This window comes from Rhinatrema bivittatum, chromosome 3, assembly GCF_901001135.1.
Source record: "Rhinatrema bivittatum chromosome 3, aRhiBiv1.1, whole genome shotgun sequence".
In the NCBI taxonomy this organism is placed as follows: domain Eukaryota; kingdom Metazoa; phylum Chordata; class Amphibia; order Gymnophiona; family Rhinatrematidae; genus Rhinatrema; species Rhinatrema bivittatum.
Genome location: NC_042617.1, coordinates 515,686,593 through 515,703,854, shown reverse-complemented (window position 1 = coordinate 515,703,854; position 17,262 = coordinate 515,686,593). Strand labels below are relative to the sequence as shown.

The following is a 17,262-nucleotide window of genomic DNA, read 5'->3' as shown; positions in this document are numbered from 1 at the left end:
TGCTGAACTTAACCATTAAAATTTTTATATCCTAGAAAAATTGATGAACCTATAACACCATTGAAGTTCCTTCCTTTGCATGATTTAACTTTGCCTAAAGATCTGTTTGTATCCCCGCAAAAAAAAGGGGAGTGCTGGATCAGGAGAGCTTGAACGTATGTCTCTGAAGCAGCTTGTGTTGCGAAACACGCGTGTCGGACGAGTGACCCCGACAGCTACGGGATGAATGACCCTGACAACTCATGAATAAGGGAAGTTGTTTCTTTTTAAACTTATACCAAAAAAGTTATAAAAAAATTGAACTTGGATGTGAGCTATCTGGACCAATTGATTAAAAGTGACCCTAATGAAGTGCATGAAATGCAAGTTTAACTTGTGAGCACTGGGGGTGGTATGATGGTCCTTAAATTCATAAGAAAATATTGATATGTACAGCGTTATAATTTTTTTAAATCTTATATACCACGTATTTCAATTTAGATAATTGAAGTCTCCCATTATTACCGCACTACCAATTTAATTAGCTTCCCTAATTTCTCTTAGCATTTCACTGTCAGTCTCACTATCTTGACCAGGTGGACGATAGTATACCCCTATCACTATAGTCTTCCCCAACACACAAAGGATTTCTACCCATAAAGATCTGGTTTCTACCAGGCCCCTGCATTAGTCCTCGAGCCTTGGCCTCAATGATGAAACCCAGCATTGCCTGGGCCCCAGCATCGGGCTTGGGCCTGGGCCTCAATGATAGAACCTGGCCTTTCTCAGGCCCCGGTGCCTAACCTAGTGCTGTAACTGGCATGGTGCTGAGCTTCAGCAATGAGACCCATCTTCATACAGACCCCAGCCTCAGGCCTGAGCCTTGTCAATGGGAACAAGCTTTAGCCAGGCTTCTGAAGGGCCGGGGCCTGAGCAGGGGCCTCGATCTGGGCCTTGACAACAGGACTCAGTCTTAGGGTGGGCCCCAGAGACAGGATTAGGAAGAGGCTTGGTCCCACCGGAGGCCTGTTTTTGTAATAGCGTGCCCTATTTGTCACATTTTTCATTTTTGTTTAAAACAAATGCATATCCTTACCTAATTTAGGAAATGAGAAAAGCATAAGTGCGAAGGGTAAAGGAGATGCCTAATTTAGGATCCTATTTGCTAGAAAGAAAATAAGGGATCAACTAAACAGGATTTAATCATGATGACATGAAGGAAAAATAAATGGGCAGGTATTTCACATCTGTCTTTATCACACTGCATTGTCATTAATCTCACACAATGCTACCCCAGAACATCTTCTCCATCTGATTATCTAATGAGTCAAGAGGCTACTTTTTCCCCCCAAGTGGCAGGGAAATGATAATTCCCAAAACAATCACAGGCTTCATGTCCTGCAGTTTCACCCTCCTAATACAGTAATTTTTATGCAATCAACTCAAGGTGAAGCTTTTGTGAGTAGATGATTAATGCCAACTAATTTCTTTTCCGGAGGTGTGTTTTCTCCACAAAAGCCTTTTCCTATTTCCATTACAATTAGAATCCTTGTTGTTCAAGCACATTATAATGTTTGATAGTCTGAAGGATTGCGCTGCTGGCATTTTGCAAGATTAATTAATTTGCTGCCTTGCTCATTGTGAAGGAAAGTGTGAATGATGCAGCATAATCCCCAGGGCCCAAATGCTGCTGTCAACTGGCATTTCTAAGCCTGAACCCTGAAACTCTTCTCTTTTGTTCAGGTTGCCTGCTCTTTATATCTTCTAAGTAACAATAATTTGGATTTATTGAGTGCCTTTCATCTAGACAGGACTGCAACAAGAGTTTTGCAAAGTAACTACTGAAGTACCCTGCGGATGGGAAATGCTTCCAACAGGGGCAGGGAAGAAGAATTTAATTTTCTTTCTTTTTTGCCTTATTTCAGGAGGGTAAGGTAAGGAAGAGGGAGAAAAAATGTTTTGACCACAGTTGCACTGAAAGTCATTGGGAGAACACGATTTAAAATCCCATCCCGAGATATCTCTTAACTTCTAAGCACTAGGTGGATCCTCCCTGAATGATGCTGGGAATGATTATTGCAAGCAACTGGGCTGCATATCAGCACTAACTGCCCTGTTGGAGCCTCTGCTTCAATTTGGTGGTTACAAACTGCAATAAATGCTTTTGTTTCTGTGTTCCTTATCATTATGGCCATCACACGTCGTAATTATTTATTATTTCTAGCCCTACATCAGTATGCACCGCACTTTTCCAGTACAGAGCAGGTAACAGTAAAGGTCCTTGTCCCAGGCAGCTACCATTTCCAGTAAATTAAGAAACGGTAATGAAAGTGAGAGAGGCAGAGCGCAGTGAAGCCAAGCGTGTCACACAGCCAGTATGCCACTGTGATAGATGTTGAACCTGGAAACCTTAGAGGTCTTAGATTTCACAGCTCTGTGTTTTAGCCCCTGGGTTGTACTGGTAATGATAATTATTATATTGTATGTAATGGCCTTTCATCTGTAAATTAGTGACTCACATCTAGTCCACATAGGTTAGGTAGTGACCAACAGTCAGTCTAAGCTCCATGTGAAATTATTGGTGATCCTTGTGAATTTCATAGTGGCTAGGTCTTGATATCACTACACCTATAGTCTCAATGCAGCTTGTAATACCTGATTACAAGTAAAAAGCAGAGTATTATTAGTACTATTTATCATTTATAAAACATTATTACTTATACACAACACTGTACAGATAAAAATAAAAGACAGTCCCTGATCCAAGAAGCTTGGATAATTCTTTTTACAGGTCGTATATTAAATCTAAAGAAATAGTCAAGGTACTCTGTGTAAGCAAAATCCCTCCCTTGGCACATCCCCCTGGTAATACCTGCAAGTCTGGATGCAGCTGTCACAAATCCAGGGAATTAGAACTGGAAGCTCCATTTTAGACAAAGACAAGGTGAGCCTCGGCTAATGCTTCTTCAGACAGAAACTCTAAAGTGGCTTTTCCTCAAGCTTGCAGTCCTACTTATGACTCCAGCTAGGAAACTCCACTCCATATACAATGGAAGCAATCTATGTGGATAGCTGAGACAATAGGGAAATACCTGTCACAACTGGAATCTAGTTAATTCTGGGGTTACAATCTATTCAGGAAGGATAGGTTAAGAAGAAAGAGAGTAGGTGCATCACTGTATATTTTTAAAAAATGATATTACAGCAACAGAGCTTCAAAGCTTACAATGTAAGGAGGAGGCACTATGAGTTAGTTTGGAAAGAAGGAATGGAACATCTATTTATATTGGTGTTATATACAGGCCTCCTTCACGGGCAGAAGAAATGGACAGTGATTTAATGGGGAGGTGCTAATGCTACGTGATTTCAATCTTCCACATGTTGTTTGGGACATCCCAGCTATGGTCTCTTTTAAATGCAGGGAGATCCGGCATTCTTTGCAGGGAGAATTGTTCAGCGACTAGTAATGGAATCCACACAGGAGGGGTGAAGCTGGATCTGGTGCTTACCAATGGGTCCTGTGTTTCTTTTGTCATAATGGATGATCATCTGGGATCAGGTGATCACCAGATGGTGCAGTTCAGTATTAGAGCACAGGCTCATTCTAGGGTGAGGATCCTAGACTTCAGGAAAGCTAACTTTGTTAATATGGAGAGAACCTCAAGGAGTTATTACCTGGATGGGAAAATCTAGGGGAAGTAAAAGAGCAGTGGGGAAAAAGTCAACAAGGGCAACTAATCTTTATGCCAGGAAAGTAAACAGAGGAAAAACAGGACACAATGGTTTTCTAAAGAAATAGCTGAAAAGGTAAGGAAAAAAAGGTTAGTGTTCATAAATTACAAGAGATCACAGAAAAAGGAAGACAGGCAGCAATATCTGGAAAAGCTAAGAGAAACAGGGAAAACAGTCAGGTTGCAAATGGAAGAAAAAATAGCAAACATAATAAAATGGGTGAGCAAGACGTTTGTTAGATATGTTACTGTAGAAGAAAGTACAAAAGAGGCACTGTGAGACTCAGAGGTGAAGGGGAGGAATACGTAGAGGCTGATGAGGAAAAAGCTAAATTGCTTAATGAATATTTCTGTTCAGTGTTCACTTGAAGAAGGACAAGGAGTAGGATGACAGAAAATGGACGCAAATATGTCCTCTACATTGCATAATGATGCCAATATATCCTTCCCTTGCATATGTAAATCCCGCCGTTTCTAAATCCTTTGTCTGTCATTATATTGTTGCTAACCTAGCGATTAGCTTCCAATGTACATAAGTTGCTTCATTTGTAAATTATTACTCAGGTCATTCGCTTGCCTGTTAAATTATGTTCTCTGTACAAGGTTACGCCATTTCCCTCTGATAGCTATTAGTTTCTATTCACCAGTTCTTAGTTTATTGTAAAGCCTGTTGCTGCATTCTGTTTTATGTAAACCGATGAGATGTTCACAACGACTGTCAGTATATTAAAATATTTAAATAAATAAATAAATAAATAAATAAATAAATAAGATTGGAAGTGAGGCAAACCTCAAATGATTTTCAGAAGCAGAGGATTAGCTTAGTGGTTAGACAAGCAGGATACGAACCAAGAAAGCTAGGATTCAAATCCTGCTGACAGTCCATGGGACCTTGGGCAAATCATTTCACCTTCCCTTGCTTCCTACAAACTTAGGGCCTCATTTACCAACCTGCATTATGGCTATTTACCATGCAGTAAATGGCCTAATGCAGAGATAATGTGCAGTATTTAAAATACTGCAGATTACCCTGCTCCCCCCCCCCCCCCCCCCCACCAGCACTGCGGTACCATAAATAATGCTAATCAAATAATTTGGGTTGCCTCAAGTATGTCAAAGTCTCCAGAGGTCTCCATAGACCTCCCTGCCTCCCACTCCCTTTCCGCCCCTGGAAGTGGTCAAAGTGTAAAATACCTCTGCGGACACAGCCTGCCCTTAACCACCAACCCCATCCCCTTTGACTAAAGATTGAAGCCAACCTAGAGTTTGACTCCCCTACGCTCATTCTCAGGACCCTCCTGGACTTACAAAAAAAAAAACCCTGGTGGTCTAGGTGGGCCCCAAATACCCCCTTGGCTCTGTGCCCAGCAGCAGCCATTTTCCAAAATGACCCAGCTTTCCCATCACAGGGTAAGGGTAGCTTCAGCCAGTCAGCACCATTTTGGAAACTAGACTGCCTGGGTGCAGAGAGGGGTCCTAAACACCAATGGCCTGGGGATAGACAAGAGAAGAAACTTACACTATGAATACTCACATTTTACACAGGTATAACTAGTGCACCAGAAACAAACATTTTTCAGTGGAAAGGAGGTTCTATGAGACTCCAATGGAGTAGATTCAGGATCAGTAGTAGAAAATATTTGAGAGAGATAGTAGTAGATGCATTTAACAGCCTCTCAATGGAGGCAGTGTGGGGAGGGGAATAGTAAATATATTTCAAGGAAATATGGGATAATCACAGAGGATCCATATTTATTTTTTTTAAAGGCAAAGAGGGCTTTATTTTCAAAGCATTGAATGTTTGTTTGTAGTGGATACATTGGGAGGTAATAAATTGAAGGTGCACCTCTGGGTATATAGCAAACAGTTTTCAGCTGCTACACCTAGTGCATCACAAGGTCTTGGTCAATGAATTTGTTGTCATAAGTGAGATAGCAGAAAGGGCAAGGTAGAACTACATTCCTGGCCTTCCTGTTAAAAGGTAAGCGTTGGGTGTGTTTCTCAGGCTGCCCATCCACCCCTTTTCCTGTTTTTCCTATATAGTAGGGCAGAGGCTGATTTCCCGTAGCTTTACCCACTTTTCCATCTTAACTCCGGGTCTCCCCAGACACTCTTATTTGTCTGGCTGGCTGGCATGACTAGATTGTGAGCTCCATGGAGCAGGAACTCTCTTTTATGTGGATCTATATAGCACTGTATTAATTTGGTATCAGTATATTAATGAATAATGCAGTGTTTTTATAATAATGGTATAGATTTGGCAAACTCAAGAATAATGTGGAACTATTATGATAATAGCATAGATTTGATGAACTGTAATCAGGGTTGAAGTCTTCACATTTAGTGCCAAATGTGTCAATCCCTTTTGTTTCTATTACCATGTAACTACATTGGGAGAAACATTAGGAGAAATGCCTCTCCTCCATTACCACCCTCCTCACGAACCTCCAACTATCACTCAAAACTAGAGATGTGAATCGGAACCAGTATCGGTTCGGATTCTGGTTCCGATTCACATTGTGAAATTTTTATCTTGCAATCCGATCGGGTTTTTTTTTATCGGCTGCACCCGAGCCGATAACCAAAAAATACAGCTGACTCTTTAAAATGAGTTTGTTAGTATCCCCCCACCCTCAGGACCCCCCCCCCCCCCCAAATTTTTTAAATACCTGGTGGTCCAGCGGGGGTCCCGGGAGCATTCTCCCGCGCTCAGGCCATCGGCTGCCAGTAAACAAAATGGCGCTGATGGCCCTTTGCCCTTAGCATGTGACAGGGTATCCGTGCCATTTGCCGGTCCCTGTCACATGGTAGGAGCAATGGACGGCCGGTGCCAGCGCCAGCTTCTCCCTCGATTACTCTTCCATGTTATTATTTTAAGCTAATTTATTTTGTTAGTTTTATGTCAACTACCATGTTATTATTGTTATGCTAATTATTTTGTTTCCTTTATGTTAATTACTTTTATGTTTTGTATGTTTTTGTTTATTATTATTCCACCAAACATTATATAATTTATATCTCATGTTAGTTACATCCATTGAACCTTCTTTTTGTTATGCCTTTGCCCTGTTATTCCCCCCCCCCCCCCCACCCCCCGTTACTACTGCTCCCCTACCTCCTTTGTTCACTGTATTTCTTTTAGTTCATTGTAAACCGATATGATGTACCCACGATTGTCGGTATAAAAAAGTTGTTAAATAAATAAATAAAATAATATGTGCATAGAGTTTTTCTGTCTTCATTAAAGTAAACAGTACTAGTAAGCGATGAATTTGATAACTGGTAACATAGTACTACACCTCTCTGTTATAAGTTTGATTAATTGCATTGTGGTACTGTAAGCAGTATGAAGGTGTTCTGCAACCTGTCTGATACTGTACACTTCTTTTCCCCCTCCTCCACACGTATTGGGACCGGTAGTGCTACAGAAAATTATCTCTATTACCTTCTTATACCTATACAAACCGAATAGCTCAGAAAAGACTACTGGGTTTATCCATATAATCACTTTTATTTGTGAGACTTTTCAGGTTTAGCAGTTAGAATAAAATAAACAAGACATATCTCTAAAGTCCTTGCTGCTTAGCATCATTTTATACTAAGTAAAGCTCTGCATCAATAGTAGACATAAACATATCAGAAAGTTCAACTTGGCTTGGGTACATTAATAAATGTATCTAACTAGCCCCCAAACTTTAGGAGATTACCTTCTGTTTCACTCTGGTGCACTCTCTGGCTGGAGGTTTCAGAGACAGTCTTATGTGAAGAGAGCTTGCGTTCTTAGTCCTGTGGTAGCTGGACTAGGAACAGGCAGGAATCTCTTGTGTGAAGGTGTCTTGCCTCAGACACAGTAGTTCTCCCTTCACTGCTGAGATGGGCAAGGGTGATATCTTGGGTGTCATCAGCTATTGATTGTCTTTCATTTGCTAACCCTTCTTTTGTTGGCCCTCCTCCCTGCTGCTTATAACAGTCCAGACATGCATATGCAAAAAAGCTCATGCATAGTCAAGCAGCGGGTGGATGGTGTCCTTTCTTCATTTCAGATCAGTGACCTTCCCCCATGCATGCTACCCTTGGCTCAGGGAGGTCACCTCTTGACCAGCACTGGTCTGCCATGTCAGCAATTTTTTTCATTTCAGATCACTGACCCCTCTCTCCCATTTGTGGGGGGGGGGGGGGGGGGGGAGACGGACTGCTCCTGTCTGATGAACTGTCCTTCGATAGACTGTTTTCTGCTCTGGGTAGATTAAGTTATTTCCGGAGTTCACCTGTGAGCCCCCTTCTTGGAATGTATTTTTTTTTCTTGTCTCCAAGCAGAGTTGTTTGTTTGTGTCTCTGACATGTCCCTATGTCCTGGGGCAGCTTACTTCATTATTTGCGGGAAGAAGCTTATAGCTCTTAAATTAAACAGGCCGATCAGATAACCTGGGCAGCATTGCTGTCCTGACCAAAAGTTCCTCATATTGATTTTTTCTGTGCTGAGACATACTTGTCAGCATCCGTCTTTTAAAGTCTGTGTCATCTGGGGTCAGTATTCATAGAAGTTAGAATTCATATTTTGTTGTATATAGTGGTAGAGCGTATTGTATTTTCCTACAGTTTCTCTGTGGTATCAATGTGGCAATGCTACAGAAACTAGCAAGAATGTGTCTCCATTGTATTAACAGAAAAAATAAAAAACATGCCATTAGTAAAAATAACCTTAGCTTCTCTGCTAGAGGTCATATTTTAATTAGTACTGCAAGTAAATCATTGGTCAAATCTTTTGCTTTTGTTACAGATTGTATTTTAACATTCTGTCATTTAGTTGGAGAAGAGAGAGAATTAACAACATTTATAGAGAGCAGTAGCAGAGCATGAGGCCATGGCCAAAAAACACCACAGTAATAATTAGGCTTTCTGATGTCTGCCTTGCATTTTGATTTTGTTCCATAGAGTCAGTGAGCTGTTACTGTAGTTTCTTGTTCAAAGAGTTATGATTTGCCAGGCCTGAAAGAGTCTGGTATAATGAACCCAGCTGCTAATGACAGACAGCTGTCACTCCAAGTGTGGCCAAAGTTGTGTACAAGGAAGAGGAGGAAGCGTGGTGTTTGGTTTAGAATTGTTTGAATCCTGAGGAAACAGGAGAAATTTAATTCTACTCATTTACCTGCAGATATAGAAAGAAAAATCAGAAACAGGTTTTAAATCTTTTAGTGGTTTAGTTCAAGATTTAAAATCCTAATCATTGGTTACTATACATGATTTTGCTGGGGAACAGAAGTGAATTCTGACAGCTATTAAAGGCTTTCTCCCAGAGGTAAGGTCGCCAAATAGGTTGATTTTGTGCATAACTTGACAGGAATCAACCTCACTCATAAGCCAGGGTATGTTTATGATTTTAATCTCTCAAATTCACTACTAATGCCCTTCTTAATTCCTGCATTTGGGTCAAAGAGTGCTTCCTTCTGGAGTTCATAAGGTGTAACATACACAGACAACATATGTAGATATGACTGGAAGTTTTTTTTAATCAGGCCAGTGAGAATACAGTTGAGAATGTTTCTGTATCTTTCTGCCACATTTTCTTGGTCTCTGAATGCATTCGATACTTGAGAATCTTCCCTTGTTCCATATCAGCTACAGAATAATTGCTTGATACTAACACCTCTATAAGCAATGCTGTGCTTTTCTCCTGGTTTTCTTGTATCAAACCTTTTATCTGTTGGAATGGGAATGGACCAGTTGATCACAACTTCTTCATTCTCTACAATTCTGGTCATGATCCCAGTGCTTTTCTGGTGCAGTGATGTTATGACAGTTACACAATTTCCAGTGGATGAGCTGTGCCACTTTATTATTGCTGCGACTGCGACCCACAGATCCTGATACGGGCGCAGCCGCTAGCTCATAGGAGAGCGTGAGCCCCTGAACCACGGCACGATTCAGAGAGGAGCCCCAAGCCACACCGTGGGAGGTGAGAGCATGCAAGCATGGGTGGAGCAGGAGCAAGCAGGACTAGAACTAAGGCAAGGAATTCAGAACAGGAACCAGGCAGAATCAGCCCTCTGCTGGACCTACACGCAGCAAGGAGACCCAACAACGCAATGTTGGTCTCAAGGGTGGCCCTCCGGCCACTCGAAAGCCCTTTCGGACCCACCACTTGGGAACGATGAGTGTGTGAGGCCAGACGGAGGCTGAGGGTAGGAACAAGATGAAGACTTGGAACTTGGAAGGACTCAGACAAAGACTCAGGTTACTCGGAAGACTCAGACGAAGATTCAGGTTACTCAGAAGGTCTCAGGAAAGGTTTCAGGACTCAGGTGAAAGTACTGGGTGAGAACTGCTTCGCAGCGTGCGCTACACAGCTTCCCATGGCTGGTTGCTGACCACGGCGAGCGAGAAGCAGACTCCAGGCGAAGTAGTGGAACTTGAGACTGGAACATGTCAAAGATTCAGTAGAGGCCTGCACTGGGTCGCGCCCTACACAGCCACCTGTGGCTGGTCATGGACCACACTGGAGCAAAGCAGATTCTGGCAGAGTCTTGGGCATGGACGGAAGCAGGCAAGGAACTCCGAAGACCAGGACAGGATTCAAGACTCACAATTCAAGACTCACGATTCCAGACTCGGAACTTGGAACTCGGAACATTAAAGACAAGGGTCTTCCGGAGACTTGCGCTGCAGATGAGAAGAAGGCCTTGTACCATGAAGTGCCCTTCACAACCCCCCATGGGCTGGTCACAGACCACGACGGTGGCATGCCAGGAAAGGTGGATGCAGGAAACTGGGAACTGGTTGCAGAGGTGAAGACGAAGGCATCAGGACCAAGACATCAGGAACACGGAACATCTGGAACATCAGGACTCAGGAACGGAACCACGGAACATCATAACATGGAACAGCTGATGAAGAAGCTCCGACGAAGGATGAGACCAGGAACATCAGGACGAGGAGACCAGGAACACGGAACGAAGAGCCATCTAGACACGTGAAGACCACGGAGGACCTTGACCCAAAGAGGAACACAGACAACTGTGGATTCTGGATCGAAGGCCCTGAGGAACTGGAAGTGAGCCCTTTTATAGGGCAGAAGCAGGAAGTTAACTGAAGAGGACTTCCAGTTGGGCCACGGGCCTTTCCTGCTGCTGGCCCTTTAAATAGAGTGGAGAGGCGCATGCCGGCACCTACATGTCGACACCAATAGCTAATCTCCCTCTCCATGGACTTGTTTCGCATTAATAGTTTGTAATGTTCTTGTTCCCAGTTATGTTATCCAAGTTGTCTCTCCCTGTTCTCTGTAAGACACTTGTTGTCATTGTTTAATATTTATATCTGTTGCAATGTAAACCGGAGTGATAACTCTGTTACCTGAACTTCGGTATAGAAAAAGTTATAAATAAATAAATAAAATAAATACAGGAGGGCCTAGGAAGCAAGACAGCACCATGGACAGCGGCGTCCCTGCTGCGTGATGAAGAAGCAGGCAGAGGTCCTGGCAGCGGCACACAGGCTGCATAGGAGGCAGCGGCAGCTTCCTGCTGCCTGAAGGCATCCCAGCGGTGTCTTCCCCCACCGAAGGAGTTGTCAGCGGTAGCAGCTTGGAACCATGAAGATGGAGGCCTCCTGGAGACGGCAGTAGGCCGCGGGGAGGATGTCAGCAGCATCCAGCTGCACAGGCAAGGCCCCAGGGAGCGGCGAAGGACAGCGAAGCCGTGGCAGGATGGTCCGAAAGTGGCCTAGGCCGCACAGATCAAGGCCCCAAGGTGAGTAGCGGTGGTGAGTAGTGGAGAGGCCTGCTCGTGGGATGGGCTCCACAAGCAGGATTGTAACAATTATTCCTTTCTGAATACAGGCCTCCTGACATCAACATTTGACTTCTAGCAATGAGGTAAGTAACCATTTCTTGTTCTGTTTCAGAGATTCCGAGTTTCCTTTCTGTAGAACTAGAGGTCATGAAATGAAATTCCAACGGGAATGACTCAGAACCAATTGTATTTAATTAAATCTTAAGGGTTGGGCATTTTGGGTTTTTTTCAGTTCAGGACAGCTGAAAAAAAATTGGCCCAAACCAAAAGGTTTGGCCGAATCACATCTCTATTGAAGAAAAGGGTACATGGGGGTAACCTGTACGGAGAGGCAGATACTACCCTTAACAGAAGGCACGGGGATTACTACCATTAACCAATTTGCCTTGATGCTTTCGATGCAACGTTATTCTCCGCTTTGATAGAGGTGCAAAAGGCATAAAGGGGATTAGGATTCAGATGGCAGCCAATGCTGGGCCCTGACTTTTACAGTCCAGGCTACTGATATCAGACATTAGGGAAAAAGCACAGGACTGCTTCTATGGCCAAGACCAAAAGCAAAACACATTCAAGCATTATTGTCTGAATTATCAAGAAAGCTGCTCACTCTGTAAAAGTATTGTGTGGCACCCCTATGGATTGGCCACTAGTTGTCCCTAGTAGCGCACAGATCACCTTACAGGAATATCACAGTTCAGCTCCTCCCCTAGAGGCAGCTTGAGTGGGTGGTCCTGTAGGAACTAAAGCTGGGTGTGGCATTTGAGTTTGGATTTTGAAGAGTGAGGAGCTTGTGTAGTTTTTGTTCCAGAGTGGCCTACCCCCTCACTAAGTATCTTTTTAGGTGGCTATTCCTTTCTATGTACTCCATGCCAGATTGGAAACCCCTATATTTAGTGCCAGAGACTTTAATATTTTTCTGCTTTTGAGAGTTGTTTTACTGGAGTCCAGCCTGGATTTCTCCCTCTAATAGCTTTACCTTGGATCTGGAGACCAAGAAACTGAAGACCTGCCAGAATCCTTCTAGGTCAGAGAAGGACGGTAGTGACAGTGTCACTCCAAAGGTTTTGCCCAATCACCTCTCATTTGGTGACTGGGCAGTAGTTCTTGATCTCTGGCTGCAACAGACCTTCTCTCTGTATGGTCTCAAGGATAAGAATGAAGAACTCGGAAGACCCTCCATAGGATCTTCATTCTCTGGGACACAGGCACAGTCCAGGAACAATTTCAGATCAACTGGTGGACTCAGGTAGGACTGTATATTTCTAAAGGGGACCCTGTGCAGAATAGGATTACCTCAGAGACTGGGCCTCTCATACACTCAGTGAGGAGGGTTAGGAATCACCCTGGAACCTGAGTCAGCGGACGTACACAGAGCAAGAGATATATCCAACTGTACAATCAGTTATGTATTCAAGTTGGACATTAATTACCTTTTTTCAACAATCAGTAAACTTTTATTATTTGAATACCCAGTCCTGTGTCCTGCATCATCTGTCCCAGCCAAGCCTCAGTATCACACTAATCAGATACACACTGATAAAGGATTCACTTCACCGCCTGGGCCAGAAACATTAGTTCCCCCTCCCCACAGAAAGGACTCACCTGTAGGGTCACAAGGAGGAGGGAACTGTTGGAAAAGGAAGACAGCCACAGCTATATAAATTGTTTTGTGAGCCCTTGGGGAATATGCCCATCCAAAGAAAAGGATTACAATTGCAAACAGCAATTTTGTTATGGATTTGACAGTTGCTTGGTTTTGATTGTAAATATTACTACCTTTAACATAAGGCTTGGGGGTAACCAGCATGGAACAGCAGTTATTACCATAAGAAACTTGCTGGGCAGATTGGATGGACCATTTGGTCTTTTTCTGCCCTTGTTACTATGTTATCTGTTATGATATCTGTTACCTGTTATGTTAACTATTTTACCACTTTTTCTACATTGGCCCTGAGCCATCTTGTCCATAATCCACTATCCTGTACTGCAATTATCAATGTCTCATCTTCATGTCTAAACTTACCTCTCCTTAACCATTCCTGAGTCAGAATTTCTGAAGCAACTCCCTGTATTTCCCACTATATTTAAGCTTTTGTCAATTGATTTTCCTTCTTTGCTGGTCAGATTCTTTAAAGAGATTTTTCTCTTGTTTTGCAATTCTGTTGCTTCTTTCCCATCATGTGCTAGTAAATTCTCACACATTCCTTCCACTTGCCGAAAACAATCATCCAAGCTTGAGGATGGAGACTGATTTTTGCCATGTTCTTTCATACGTTAACGCTTTTTGAGTATTAGGATCTGTTGATGCTGATAGGTGTGCTTGAAGGTCTATAATAGCAGTTCTATATGTATAATGTATTTCTATCATACCCATACCCCTTCAGCTCTTGGAATATACAAACATGGCCTACAGTGATTTTTACAGATTACTTGATGAAAATATTTTCTTCTTCTTATATCCAACTATTTAAGATCTTTATTGGGCCAGTCTACTATTCCAAAACTGTAGGAGAGTGCAGGAATTTCAAGTTGATTGATAGCTTGTATCTTACTGAGTGCTTGATGCGTCAAGCTGAATATTACATTTCCAAGTATATTAAATGAAGAAGGTACCACATCTGTGAGGCCGCTATTTAGCACTACTTAGGTGGAAAAGTAGGGATTTGTCTGGCTAAGTGGCGGCGGCTAAATATCTTATCTCGTTCAGCAGTCGCCACTTGGCTGGATAGCTATTCATCCAGTTAATTAGTCACATAAGTGGTGGGTGGGATATGAGCTTTCTAGAGAGGATCTACTTATCCAGCTAACATATCCAGATAAGCAGCTAAATTAGGTTAGGTTAGGTTAGCCAGATGAGTTAAGACCTGTTCAATAGCTGGTCTCAAGTTAGCCAGATAAAATCTATCTGGCTAACTAACGATTTTGTCGGGGATATTCATCAGTAGCATAGCTGTGATGCTGAATATTACTTGTAAGTAGGGACCTTCATTTTCCTTTTTTTACTTGGAAATTTATCAGGGTTTATTTTCATAAGAATGAAAACGGGAGAAAATCAGTGGAAAAAAATTACTCAGCATTTTTCTAGGAGAAAATCAGTGGAAAAAATTACTCAGAATTTATCTGGGTTAATATCAGAGTTTAGTTTGGTGGAGAGAAGTGAGGACAGGGTGATGAAGGGGGTAGATGGGAAAGATGGGGGAAATATTAGGGTGCTGAAAAGGGAGATGGGGAGAGAGCATGAAGGATTAAGCATAGAGAGAAAGGTAGGATGCTTAAAAAGAAAGGGGATGGGGATAGAGGTGGCAGGCTGAAGAGAAAGAGGAGGGGTCTGGGGGACAGAAAGAGAGATCTGTCTCTCAAAAAAAGCAATGAAGTCTCTGCAGCTCCAATATAATTTATGGTACTATGTTGGGCCTATTGAGCTTATACAAAGTAACATAGCAATGACAGTAAAAAAAAAAAAAAGACCAAATGATCCATCTAGTCTGCCCAGCAATTTGCTTATGGTAGTAAGAAAAATGAGCCTTTGTTGTTTTTCTTGTGGAGGGTAGGGGTATGGGTATGGATAGGAGTGGTGGCAGGAGGGAGAAGAGAGCAAAAGGAGGGGGTAGAAGCAGGGGAAAGGAGAAGGAGGGGGCAGAAGGGAGAGGAGCAGAAGGCGAAGGGAGCCTCCCAACAAAAACAATGACCAGGCCTCTCTTCTCAGGCCCCTCCTCTTTGTTCCTGCACCCAGTCACCCCTCTAGCATCCCATCTCTCTCCCCCACTCCCTCTTCTCCTTCAGTCCCTCCCCTTTCCCCCTAACCCCACACCCACTTGCTCTCATCCCCTGCCCCATCCATCCTTTCCCCAACTTTGCTTTCTCCCCTTGCCCTATCTAATAGGGGTGTGCATTCGTTTTGAACTTAAATGGAAAACGCAACTTTTTTTTTTTTTTTATAACTTAAAAAAAAGATGAGGCTTAAACGATCGGATTTCCAACTTATTCAACATAGCTATGTTGAATACGTTGGAAATCGCGATTGTTGATCTAAATAAAAATTTAAACCCCTCACCCTCCTTAATCCCCCCCCCCCCCCCAAGACTTACCAAAGCTGGCCAAAAGTTCCGTGAGGGTCCGGGAGCGGACGCGTGGGGAATCACGTGACGCCGCGTCACTCCGACGTGACGCCGACGTCACGTGCTCCTTGCAAAGGAGTTCAGGAATGGCGTCCTGACCCGCTGGACCACCAGGGAGTTTTGGTAAGTCTTGGGGGGGGGGGGATTAAGGCGGGTGAGGGGTTTAAATTTTTATTTGCACATATGGACATAGACTCAACTTATGGAATTCTCCATATGTCCATATTGACCGCAAATGGGACCCCCTTTCGACTTATGGACTTATGAACTTAAACTTTTGGTCTGCACATCCCTACTATCTAATACCTCCCTCCCCCTCGTTCACTCCCCCACAATCCCCTCATTCCTCAACCCCCCCACCCATCTCCTTCACTCTCACCCCCACAATCTCTTTACTCCCTCCCCCTACAATCCTCATACTCACATTTTTCATTCCCCCCCCCCCCCCACACACACACACACACACACACCCCCAGCACTGCCGCGATGCTACAACTCACCCGCCACCTAAAGAATCTTGGCCTTACAAGGCCTTGGGTCATGTCCGGCTCCAAGACTGTCGGCACCTGATGATGTCATTCAGGCACCGGCAGCCACTGAACATGAAGAGAAACCGATGTGCTGCAAGGCTAGCACTGGATAATTGACCAGGATCGGGGCAAGGGTTGTGGCAGCAGCGACCACTGCCACCCCCTGGGGAGGTAGAATAGCACCACTTTTTGCTGTGTCTGTTGCCATGGCCCCTGTGCCCCCCGCCCCTGCTTCCGATGCCTGCCAATTAGGAAAATCAGTTTAAACCGATTTTCACCTTTGTAAAAACCCAGTTTAAACCTAAAATGAAGGTCCCTGTTTATAAATTAGCCAGATAAATCTTATCCAGCTGACTCTTAAACGTTTATCTGTGAATATCTACTCCTAGTAATTTAGGGTAATGGGAAGAGTAGTGTTAAAACAAAAGATTGCTGAGTTTAAAAGACACATAAAAGAAGGTGGTTAAGTGCCTACTGGGTATATTTCATAGTTTCATAAACCCAACCTTTTATAATCATCAGTCCCAATATATACTTTTTTGTCCCAGTGTTCAAACTGTCAAAATGCTCGAATTCATTAATCAATCAGGAGTGAAAAAATACTCTTATCAATGTTTTTCTAAATAATCCCTACACAATCATAATATTGTGTTCACACACCTTAAATTTGCACCTACTCTGAGACAGCTGCAGTCTGATTTCTGTAACAGGAACATTTGCTTTGTGAATGCGTACAGTTCAACGTGATGCATATAGAAGAGGGGCAGATACAGCTTTTAGAAATGGAGTGTTGGCACTACCTACTCTTAATGATTGATATTTTGGGGGTGTTCCTGTGATTTCCCTAGTTTTTAACCCTATGAAGATTTGTGAATGCTGTTCTTTATGGACATTTACAGCAAGATGAGTTCACAAGATAGATAATTGATCTATTAACATAAATGCGATAACGGTGACAGTTATTTTTTAAATTTGCATAAAACATGGCACAGGTTTTATTTCATTTCTGCATATCAACAGACAGGTATGTTCTATCGATTGTGTGGCCCCAGCCTTCAAACTGTAATGTTGATTAGATTTCCTAGCAAATATAGGGGTGTCTATTCTTTAAGCATCC

General features: G+C 43.0%; 1 protein-coding gene across 3 annotated transcripts in view; it reads left to right on the top strand.

Annotated features, from left to right (window-relative positions):
* Positions 1 to 17,262, top strand: part of LOC115088192 — an 83,216-nt gene that overhangs the window by 31,223 nt on the left and 34,731 nt on the right. The gene's annotated exons all lie outside the window — the stretch shown is intronic.